General features: G+C 45.1%; 1 long non-coding RNA gene across 2 annotated transcripts in view; it reads right to left on the reverse strand.

The window, feature by feature from the left end:
* LOC134935396 (uncharacterized) overlaps nt 1-12,728 on the reverse strand; it is a 190,458-nt gene that overhangs the window by 90,289 nt on the left and 87,441 nt on the right. The gene's annotated exons all lie outside the window — the stretch shown is intronic.

A 12,728-nucleotide genomic window follows, 5' to 3' on the forward strand; every position in this document is an offset into this window, starting at 1 on the left:
CGTGGCACCCTGAGGTGCCTCGGGACAGTTGCAGGGGTGCCTTGGATTTGTTGTCCAGGACCAATTCAAATTATTTATGGTCAATGTAATAGGCAAAACTAGTGCTGGTGGGTGACAATCATAAAATATGTGGCCAAACAGAAGCAAATCTTTCCTCTCAACATTCAGTTGAACCTACGGATGACATATAAACACAATTTACTTATTTTATTATTTCTTTCCAAATCTCTCTATACGAAACTTTTGGCCTAGGGGTGCCGTGAAAAAAATTATTATACACTAAGGCGCCATGATTCAAAAAAGTTTGGAAACCACTGTACTAACCCTTTTAATATTTTATGCTTAAATTTCTATCTTTAAATGTTCAAGGCCTTAACTCCCCCAATAAATGCAGATTATCCATACTTTTCAACGTCTTAAGGCATAAATACTGCAGTTGCCCTACAGGAAACACATTTCTCATCCAGGGCCTGTCCAATCCTTGAAGATGCTAGGTACCCCACAGCATATTATGCAAATGGCCTTTTAAATGTCATTGGTAGCCATATTGTTTTACAACTCTTTTTCTCTCCCCCACGAAATAGAGGATAAGAATGGTAGATTTCTGGTTTTAATAGGTAACCTTGATGGCCAAGAGGTTACATTGGTCTCCCCGTATACACCCAATACCTGCCAAATACAGTTTATAAGAAAGGCTTTTTCTTCAATATATAGAGTACAAAAGGGTAATGTTATTATAATAGGTGATTTTAACTTAATTCTTGACCCTGAAATAGACAAATTCCCCGCATTACCAAATATGGAACATAGTCCTAGGGTGGTCTCATCAAAAACTTTATGTAACCTGTTTGCTAAGTATGACCTTTACGATGTTTGGAGGGTGCAGTCCCCATCAACCAAGATTATAACTACTTTTCACATGTAAACTCCTCATATTCTCATATACAGTAGATTTAATTGTAATAGACAAAAGGACTCTGCAGCATGCTAGCAGATCTAGTATTATACTGATAGTCCAACCATGGTGCAGTTACATGGTCTTGGGATGAGGTTGACTGTAAAATACCAACTAGGACTTGGTGCTCCCGTGAATATTTATTATCATCTCCAGAGGCTACCAAATAATTAACTGAAGGATTGCATACCTACCAGGCCACCAATACTTCACATACTGGTGTGCTCTTAAATCCGTTCTCAATGGATTAGACATTCGGTCAGGTGCTTACCTGCATAAACAATAATTGCAACAATAATCAGACTTAGAAACCCATTTGGCGCAGCTATAATCTTAACATAGGGCTAACCCTACTCCAGCGGTGGCCAACCCACAGCTCCCGAGCTGCATACAGCACTTCCTTCACCCTGATCCCACAGCCCGCCACTACTGACAGTCTGCACCTGGACCCACCTTTACTTTCGCCTCCCATCTTGCAGGGCTGTCAGGAGTGTAGGCAGGAGTGCAACACCGGCATTTTATCACACTCCCTGGCCTGTCTGACCTCCTTCCAGTGCCGCAAAGAAGCAGCGCTTGTCTGTCCTCACTGTCCGCCAGCTCACAGATATACAGGTGGGGGTGTCTACCAGTGACTGGAGTGGGGAGAGAGAGGGGAAGGATGCTGAGAGACACAGTGAATGGGTGGGGGGCAGGCTGAAAGGTGGAGTGAAGGGGAGGCTGAGAGGTACAGAGTGAAGGGGGAGCAGGTAGAGATACACAGAGTAAAGGGGAGAAGGCTGAGAGCCACAGAGTGAAGGGGGAGCAGGCTGAGAGACACAGAGTGAAGGGGTGAGGCACATAATGAAGGGGGGGAGCAGACTGAGAGGCACAGACTAAAAGGGGGCAGGCTGAGAGACACAGAGTGAAGGGGAGCAGGCTGAGAGACACAGAGTGAAGGGGAAGAAGGCTGAGAGGCACAGCATGAAGTGGGAGCAGGCTGAGAGGCACAGAGTGAAGGGGGAGCAGGCTGAGAGACACAGAGTGAAGGGGTGAGGCACATAATGAAGGGGGGGCAGACTGAGAGGCACAGACTGAAAGGGGGCAGGCTGAGAGACACAGAGTGAAGGGGAGCAGGCTGAGAGACACAGAGTGAAGGGGAAGAAGGCTGAGAGGCACAGCATGAAGTGGGAGCAGGCTGAGAGGCACAGAGTGAAGCGGGAGCAGGCTGAGAGACACAGAGTGAAGGGGTGAGGCACATAATGAAGGGGGGGCAGACTGAGAGGCACAGACTGAAAGGGGGCAGGCTGAGAGACACAGAGTGAAGGGGAGCAGGCTGAGAGACACAGAGTGAAGGGCTGAAGCACAGAATGAAGGGAGCAGGCTGAGAGACACAGAGTGAAGGGGAAGAAGGCTGAGAGGCACAGCATGAAGTGGGAGCAGGCTGAGAGACACAGAGTGAAGGGGAAGAATGCTGAGAGGCACAGCATGAAGTGGGAGCAGGCTGAGAGGCACAGAGTGAAGGGGGAGCAGGCTGAGAATCAGAGCAAAGGTGGAGAAGGCTGAGAGGCACAGAGTGAAGGGTGTAGGCTGAGAGGCTCAGAGTGAAGGGGGAGCAGCCCGAGAGACACAGAGTGAGGGGCTGAAACACAGAATGAAGGGGGCAGGCTGAGAGACACAGAGTGAAGGGGAAGAAGGCAGAGAGGTACAGCATGAAGTGGGAGCAGTCTGAGGGGCACAGAGTGAAGGGGGAGCAGGCTGAGAAGCATAGGAAAGGTGGAGAAGGCTGAGAGGCACAGAGTGAAGGGTGGAAGGCTGGCTTGTTTCAGGATATTCTATGTGGATCTGGATAGTATCAGTGTGTCTTGCCCCTAGTGTGGCTAAAAACGGGGGTATGACAAATGGTCACACTCTTATTATCGTCATACTGAAGGCAAGTGCACAAAAATAGGGCGTGGCCTTGTGCCAGTTAACTTTACTACAGATATTTTGGGGCTCTTTGCCTTTGGTTGGCCACCCCTGCCCTACTACCTCTCTTATAATGGAACTCAACTCTGTTTGCAACCAGCTACAGAAGTTATTTATAGCTCTCATGAAGTCTGCCCTTACTAAACTCCAACAGAAAATTACAATTAAGGCAATAAGCCAGGCACACTACTTGTACTTAAATTTAGGAAACAACCATTCCTTATCTTCCAAAATGATACAAATAACTTATGAACCCTGTAACTAAAGCAAATGCATTTGCTGATTATTTCAAGTCTCCTTATAATCTATAGATGTGTCCTCATACACCTTTCTGTTTTTACTTAATTTGGCATGAAATGCTTAGCATAGCTAAGATGCTCCAGCATGAATAACAATTGGATGGATTCCCAATTTTTGTTTGCTGCAAGAGAATTTGTATAAAGTAGCAGATTAAAGAAACATAACGTAAGAAAAATCATAAGGCGTGGCTATGTTGCAGATTCCATTGCATTGCATATGGCTTAAATAGGGAAAGGCGTATGTGAACACATCTGTAAATCTAAAAAATTCCACTCCAAAACCAACACATAGCTCTATACAGACCTTTCTGTGGGATCTCTACCTCCCTTCTCTAGAGGCAGAGAATTTAGTTACCCCTAATGCTCCATGAGGTTTTAGATGTTATTAAGAATCTATTGTCTTGTAAGGCACCTGCCCCGGATGGATTCATTCATTCTATATATGTATTTTTTTGCGGGTCCCATGGCACCTCTACTTACTTCTTCGTTTAATTCTACAACAGAGCAAGGGTCCCTCCCCCAGGAGATGCGTGAAGCTAGAATAATCATGTTCACCAAACTTGGGAAAGACCCTACGTCTTGCAAACATTTTCGATCAATTGCTCTTCTTAGTTCTGACATTAAACTCAATGCCAACCGATTATCCCCTATGCTCCTACGACTTATCCATCCAGGTGGGCTTTATAGGTGTAAAAAAGTGTATGGTTCTTGTATAGTACAGGAGCCAAAAAGAAAAAAAGAAAGACTATGTGTCTCTTCTGGGGCACACTTTTATTGAAAATTATGTGGTCTTGTAATACTTAAAATATAACTTTTATTAGTAACCCTCTTTAAAAAATGGCTATAAGGCAAAAGAAAAATAATAATAATAATAATAATAATAATAATAATAATAATAGCAACAATTATTATAAAGTTTGTCTATCCAAATAGTCATCAAATTTGGTAATACAAGTTTGACATGATGGCTCTTTGGGCGAAATTATGTATGTGTCTCTGATGTTAGAGAAAAAATATGTCTTCTTCCGAATTTGTAACAAAATAAACTATAACTATAATAGAAATAGAAAAATCCCGGAAGGAAAAGGTATTATTCAATCTAATATATACCGGGCTCCACCCTGATAGTTGATAGTATGTGAAATTCCAAAATTTGGATGGAAAATAATACTTTGGTTCTAGGTCCTATGTCCTTTTAGTGGGCTTTATAGGTGGTCAGCAGGCATCAGACAAGACACGCAGAGTCTTTGTGGAGTATGTTTTAAAACATCACAGAGAACTGATTATTTTATTGATTCCTTTATTCCTAGTCTCTGAGAAGGCATTTGATCATCTCCATTTGATCTTTTCGCAATTCTTGCTGAATTTGAATTTCAGGGTGCTATACTTTATTCTCTTAAGGCCTTTTATAGCATCCCTGTAGCTAGGGTATTTATTAATGTGTTCCTTTCTTTGGTGTTGCCCATTCAGAATGGTACGAGACAGGGCTGTCCTCTCTTCCCCCTAATTCATGTTCTAGCTGTGGAACCATTAGCAGCATCATTAGCAGGCTGTCCTCTCTTCCCCCTAATTCATGTTCTAGCTGTGGAACCATTAGCAGCATCATTACGATCTACTACCTTCTTTTCTGTTATAACCATTGGCACCTTTTACACAAAATCTGCCTTTTGCAGATGATATTGTATTCTCCTGTTTGTAAACAGTGCTATCCATATAATTGGGAGGCAGACTCTTTACTCTACTTGAAAATCACCAACTGTATGGAAGATCATTTTGACCCTATGCTATGACATATCATGGTCCTTGTACGTTGTTGCTGGACTTTGAGATTTCATAGCTGAGCCGCTTAGCGGCATTTAAAATGACAGTTTTGCATAAACAAATGTTTTTGCTTTATACTATTTCCTTACCACATCCCTAGATCAGTTATTAATAGACTACATAAGCTTATTGTCTCTTATTTCTGGAAAAATAAACCACCTCGGCTAGTGTTTTTTCACCTCTCTAGATCCAGATGTAACAGGGGGGTTGGATGTTCCCGAACTATTCGCATATTACTCTGCCTGTCTGATTGCTCAAAATGACTGACTGGGTTCTCCCCTCAGGGACTAAAGCTTGTCAGCAGCGCTACTACTGAGGGCACTATGCGTGTCAGCGGCAGTACTACTGGGGGCACTATGCATGTCAGCAGCGCTACTACTGGGGGCACTATGTGAGTCAGTGGCGCTACTACTGGGGGCACTATACGTGTCAGTGGCGCTCCTACTGGGGGCACTATGCATGTCAGTGGCGCTACTACTGGGGGCACTATGCGTGTCAGCGATGCTCCAACTGGGGGCACTATGCATGTCAGTGGCGCTACTACTGGGGGCACTATGCATGTCAGCGGCTCTCCTACTGGGGGCACTATGCGTGTCAGCGGCGCTCCTACTGGGGGCACTATGCATGTCAGCGGCGCTACTACTGGGGGCACTATGCATGTCAGCGGCGCTACTACTGGGGGCACTATGCGTGTAATCGGCGCTACTACTGGGGGCACTATGCATATAAGCAGCGCTACTACTGGGGGCACTATTCATGTAATCGGTGCTACTACTGGGGGCACAATGCATATAAGTGGCGCTACTACTGGGGGTACTATGCGTGTAATCGGCACTACTACTGGGGGCACTATGCATATAAGCAGCGCTACTACTGGGGGCACTATGCGTGTAATCGGCGCTACTACTGGGGGCACTATGCATATAAGCAGCGCTACTACTGAGGGCACTATTCGTGTAATCGATGCTACTGCTGGGGACATTATGCATATAAGTGGCGCTGCTACTGGGGGTACTATGCGTGTAATCAGCGCTACTACTGGGGGCACTATGCGTGTAATCAGCGCTACTACTGGAGGCACTATGCATATAAGTGGCGCTGCTACTGGGGGCACTATGCGTGTAATCAGCGCTACTACTGGGGGCACTATGCGTGTCAGTGGCGCTCCTACTGGGGGCACTATGCATGTCAGCGGCGCTACTGCTGGGGGCACTATGCGTGTAATTGGCGCTACTACTGGGGGCACTATGCAAATAAGCAGCGCTACTACTGGGGGCACTATTCATGTAATCGGTGCTACTACTGGGAGCACAAAGCATATAAGTGGCGCTACTACTGGGGGCACTATGCGTGTAATCGGCACTACTACTGGGGGCACTATGCATATAAGCAGCGCTACTACTGGGGGCACTATTCGTGTAATCGGTGCTACTACTGGGAGCACAATGCCTATAAGTGGCGCTACTACTGGGGGCACTATGCATGTAATCAGCACTACTACTGGAGGCACTATGCGTATAAGTGGCGCTGCTACTGGGGGCACTATGCGTGTAATCAGCGCTACTACTGGGGACACTATGCGTATAAGCGGCGCTACTACAGGGGGCACTATGCGTGTCAGCGCCGCTACTACTGGGGGCACTATGCGTATAAGCGGCGCTCCTACTGGGGGCACTATGCGTGTAATCAGCGCTACTACTGGGGGCACTATTCGTATAAGTGGCGCTGCTACTGGGGGCACTATGCGTGTAATTAGCGCTACTACTGGGGGCACTATGCGTATAAGCGGCGCTACTACTGGGGGCACTATGCGTATAAGCGGCGGTGCTACTGGAGGCACTATGCGTGTAATCAGTGCTACTACTGGGGGCACTATGCGTATAAGCGGCACTACTGCATGCAGTGTAATGTGAATAGGATTGTGCTACTATGTGGAGTAATTTGAAATGGGGGTACTAGTGTGTGGCCACGCCCCTTACTTGTGAGACCACATACCTTTTTTTCGCTGCGTGCTGTCCCTCTGTAAAGTATGGGAGGGCGCAAATTTATAATTTGCAGGGGGGTGCCGAACACCCTAGCACCGGCCCTGACCGCAGTGTGTAACACGTTCATACTGTAGACAGCCTCCCCTCCCCCACACCTCCTGTGAGATTTATGATAAATGACTCTTGCGGCTATAGTTTGGGGGATAAGGGACCCAGAGAGCAGGACAAACAGCAAGAAGCAAGCAAACCCCCTGGACCTGTGTATCTGTGTGGTTGTCTAGTGCGACTTTCACTGTGCGTTCAAAGACGCACGGTCAGTTTTTCCTATGAGGAAAGAGACCCTTTTCTGTTTGTAAAAAAAATAAGAATATAAATATATTTGCAGCATAATATTGATAACAGAATTCAAAATTGTTTAAAAAAAAAATTGACATTTCCATTAATCAAACTCAGGTGCTTGTGTATGCCGTGCAGTCACGCTACCGCTACACTAAAAAAAGCACTCAGATGAGCGTGGCTACATCTGTACTCATATGGGCATTTTGTATTGTACCCTTATCCCCTCCTCCCTTACTCCACCCCCCCCCCCCTTTTTTTTTTTTGTTCTGTTCTTTCCTTTCCCCAAAACCTCCATTTATTGTTGTTATTTTCTTGAAAAATTCAACAAAAACATTTATGGTAAAAATTTTTCCAAATGCCTAAATAATCATTAAGTAGGATGTCCCAGTGGATATGAACCAAGCCCTGACATTTTTACCTTAAAATATTATTATTATCCTTTTATTTCACCACAGGAGATACGCAAATAGATAAACAAAACAAGAAAACAGTGACTTACAATTCAAGACAATACAGGACAAGTACAGGGTATATAAACATTGCTGCATCAGCAGACGACACTGAAATAAGTGTCAGGGAGGCAGAAAAACAGAGGGATTTGGTTTCCATCAAAGGCAGTATTGAAAAGAATGTAGGTTAAGTAAGAGACAGAAAAGCACATGAGGGAAGAGGGCCCTGCTCGTGAAAGCTTATATTCAAAAAGAGATCCGTTGAATTTTGCGGCTGTCGGGTTCCCGGCGGTCAGGATACCGACGCTGGAATCCCGCCAGCCGGCAATGCCACCAGCCGGAATCCTGGCAAAACAGGACTATTCCCACCCCTGGGTGCCCACAGCTCTAAGCCAATAGACAAATATCTGGAAGTGTTGGGCAGTTTCTGAGTGGTTTCACTAGTGCACCAGAAAGCATTAAACTGCCACTGATTTTAACACCAAAAACAGCTTGAGATTGCTGGCAGTTTGACAAAGAGAGTCAAAACCACTGCTTAGTAAATGCAGGATTTTTCGCTGCCAAACCGTGAGGTCTGGCTGTTTCTGTTTGAAAGCCAAACCGCTGCTTAATAAATTTACTCCCTTAACTAAGACAGTGTTTTATTTTCATTTAAATTGGTGTCCAATTGATTTTTAATTATGTCTTTTATTACAACATGCCTTTTGGTGTCTCAGTATTTTTTCCCCACAACCTGAACTTTTTACCTAATGGATCTTGATAAATGCAAACATTTTACAAGACTTTCATGAGATTCACAGCTTTTGAACTTCTTCACTTGTTAAGAAGATCAAATTCTCATCACTGGAAGTATTCTTGCCTTGCTGTTTCTCAAATATAATAAGCACCCAAGGAAATGTAACTTTGTCTGACCTACTTTTCTTTGTAAAGGAATACTGGAAAGACACTCATACATATTGCTTTCTGATGACAGGAAAAAAAATAAAAAATCCAGTTATTCACTAAACTAAAAAGAATAACAATTTGGTTAAGTTAGTTACGTTTTTAAATTTTCCAATTTCAAAATGTTTACTGGCTAATGTAAATGGCCCCACAGAATAAGAGTATGTTAGCATACAGTAAACATTTAATATGTAAGAGCCTGACCAGCAATGGCAGTAAAATACTGGGCAGAGGTGGAGCTAAGCTTAAATGAATCACCCTCTACCTGTAGGAATCATATAATCAGTGCTGCCATTGGGGGGAGGGGCTGCTGGGACCTGACTCTAAGGGGGCCGCATGGCAGCAGTGTGGATTGGAGTGCACTGCAGGCTGCCACGGAGGAATCAGCGCTGATGGCATTTTGAATTTGCAGCAGCAGATCCGGATTGGCTGCTGGTCCCTGAGCTCCGATTGGCTTGTGGCCTTCTTCAAATTTGAAATACTCCTTCCCTTTACTGCTGCCGTTGTCCCAGCCCACTGCAGTCATGCCTATGGGCGTCACCTGGTGTTGGGAGTAGCAACTGGTGCCCAGAATGGTAAGTTGTGGGGGCTGTAGGGGGAGCAGAAGTTGAGGGGGTGGGGGGCCCTGCCTATTCAGGCACTCCTAGGCCCTACAATTTCTGATGGCAGCCCTGCATATAATGCTGAAAACATCACAGTGACCATCATACAATACATAGAACATTGCAATGAGCATTGCAGCGACTGCAATATAATGCAGTGAACATCACAGAGACCACCATATAATGCAGACAGCTTCACAATGACTACCATACTGTCATGTGCAGCATCAGCAAATCTGTCAGTTCAGCTTTCAGCATTGATCAAGCACCTGGATGCTGCTGCTGCTCTCTCTTCTTTGTATTTCAGGTTGTTCCTGGTAATTAGGATACTAGCTGCACAGCTTATGTGGAGTAACTCGTTAACTGATATTACTCATGTTTTGCTGGTTATTCTTATGACTTACCTCTGCTTCAGTTTGTGGAACTACAGGTCACAGCTAGGTCCTGAATAGTTCTCTCTCACTGCCTCAGCTCCTGCATTCAGCAACTGACTCCACAGGTGTCTGCATTCTGTAATTACAGCTGGTTACCTGAATCCTACTATTCAGTCTGTCAGCCTGCTCAGTGTGCACTGCAGCTGTATGATATATCAATTACTGGGGGGCCTGTCTGGTGCTCTCAGCTAATTGGTCCAGCTTGTTCTTTTAAGCCTCTCAATTCCATGATGAGTGCCAGTTATAGCTCATGCTTCCTGTGTTCAGCTCCATGGTTCATGTCTCTGGTTCCAGCTATCTGTCCAATGGGTTTTGCCTTGTTCCTGCATTGAATTCCAGCTTCACCATCTTGCTGACGAACTTAGTCTGCTGACTACCATTACCCTTTCTCCAAGTGTCTGCACCCCAGTCCGTCCGTGTACCGCTACCTCCTGTGTCTCTCCTAGAGTTCCTGCTGTTGTTCCATCTCCACGGCCCCAGTATACCATCTGGCTGTGTGCACCCTGCTGCCTTCTCCAGTTCCTGTTTGTTCCTGCGTACCCCTGCGGTTTGTCACATACATCTGGACTATCATACAACACCTCTGACATAATTCTAGTCCAATTCAGGTATCAGGTGACCCAGACAGGGGTCCGTGACCTGCACGTCGGGAGCCGCGAAGCCTATATCCCCTTGCGGGGTTCCCTGGTGAAAACCTCCTGGCATGTTAGAATCCATGCCTCTGTTCTGGGTAACATCAACTACTTGGTACCTGACCCCACGTTCCAGATTCTGCACCAAGTCTCTGACATTCAACCGGTCCCTGACATTGATCCCAAATTCCAGATTCTGCACCAAGTCTCTGACACCATACAATTCCTTAACCCTTTACAATCACCACAATTTAACACAGAGGACATCACAGTGACCGTCATATAACGCAGAGAATATCATAGTAACACCTGTACATTATATAAAGCATCACAGTGAGTATCCCAATTACTACAATATAGGGGGTAATTCCAAGTTGATCGCAGCAGGAAATTTTTTAGCAGTTGAGCAAAACCATGTGCATTGCAGGGGAGGCAGATATAACATGTGCAGAGAGAGATAGATTTGGGTGTGGTGAGTTCAATCTGCAATCTAAATTGCAGTGTAAAAATAAAGCTGACAGTATTTACCCTGCACAGAAACAAAATAACCCACCCAAATCTAACTCTCTCTGCACATTTTATATCTGCCCCCCTGCAGTGCACATGGTTTTGCCCAACTGCTAAAAAATATCCTGCTGCGATCAACTTGGAATTACCCCCATAATGCAGAGAGCAAGAAAGTTTGTATGTCATACGTATGGCACTGTTCAGTGTTGGTCATTGTGTGAGTGGTGTGTGGATATATGACATGCAATTGTAAGGTAATTGGTAACAAGTAAAAAAGGTCCATTCATATATATGCAATTCAAGATGAATCGTGAGGTAATGGGTGGTAAGCGAGAGAAAATCAATTCACATTTATGCAATTTGAAAGTAAATGCAATACATTTATTGGGGGAAAAAAAAGCACACTTGGTGCCCACAGGCAGGGGTGTAGCGAGGGTGGCTCCAGTGGAGCACGAGCTCTGGGCACCAAAAAAGTTAGAGGGTGCGCTGCCGCTCTCCACTCCCCCTTCCCACAGGCCACTGTACTGGCAGCCATAGAGCAGGAGGAGGAGAAGCAGAGGAGGGCGCACACTGACTCGGACTCGAAGACTAGGTAGGGAACAAGGCAGGCCAGAGGTGACAGAAGGAGACCTGATAGCCGGCACATGCCAGAGCTCTGCCAGCCTTCTTTATATGTCTCACTGTCTCCTTGTAGCTGTGCAGCAGGGTTACTTCTGTCCTGCAGCACCAGTCTGGATGGGTTATCAGGTCTGTGGGTGGGTGGGTGGGGGGGGGGGGGTCACGTTTGGGGCTTTATTTTTATTGGGGGATTGTGAGGTCAGGTCAGTCGGGGCATATTTAGTGTTTTTAATTTATTTGAAATAAACAAGTAAATAGTTAAATACAGCTAATTCCGTAGTGACTCTACCATGATGTAATGTGTATAAGGGGAAAACCCATAGTGTAATGTGTATAAGGGGCTCTACTGTGTGTCATAACATATATAAGGGTACTACTGTGTGGTGTAATGTGAATAACGGACTCTACTGTGCAGTGTAATGTGAATTGGAACTATTCTGTGGACACGCACCTTCCCAATAAAATCATTATTTATTTATTGTTACCCATTATTTATATAGTGCACACAATTTCTGAAGCGCTTTACAGAGAATATTTTGCTATTCACATCGGTCCCTGCCCTATGGGAGCTTACAAGCTATTAGGTCTTATATACTAAGGCTTGGATGGAGATAAAGTGGAGGGAGATAAAGTACCAGGCAATTGACTCTTAACTGTCATTTTTCAAACCCAGCCTGTGACATGGCAGTTAGGAGCTGATTGGCTGGTCACTTATCGCCATACAATTTATTTCCATCCAAGGCTTAGTAAATAGTCCCCTATATTCCTTACCCCACACACACACACACACACACAAGGGTCAATTTTTGTTGGGAGCCAATTAACCTACCAGTATATTTTTGTACTGTGGGTGGAAACTGGCGTACCCTGAGGAAACCCACGCAAGCACAGGGAGAATACACAAACTCCACACAGTTATGGCCATGGTGGGAATCGAACCCATGACCTCAGTGTTGTGAGGCAGTAATGCTAACCATTACAGCATTTGTACTGCCATGCCACTATATTGTTGTTGTAAGCCTTTAGCATGCACAGAACCTATTTTAAACATGGAGGGCACCCAAAGTAAACTTTTGTCCAGAGCTCCACAAGGTCTAGAACCGGCCCTGTCACCAATTTTGGATTTTTAAATATTGTTTCTTTTAAAATGTAACATGCCACCACATGTTGGCTAGGCACCAATTCAGTACAGGGGAGGGGG

The sequence above is a fragment of the Pseudophryne corroboree genome, chromosome 6, assembly GCF_028390025.1.
Source record: "Pseudophryne corroboree isolate aPseCor3 chromosome 6, aPseCor3.hap2, whole genome shotgun sequence".
Lineage (NCBI taxonomy): Eukaryota > Metazoa > Chordata > Amphibia > Anura > Myobatrachidae > Pseudophryne > Pseudophryne corroboree.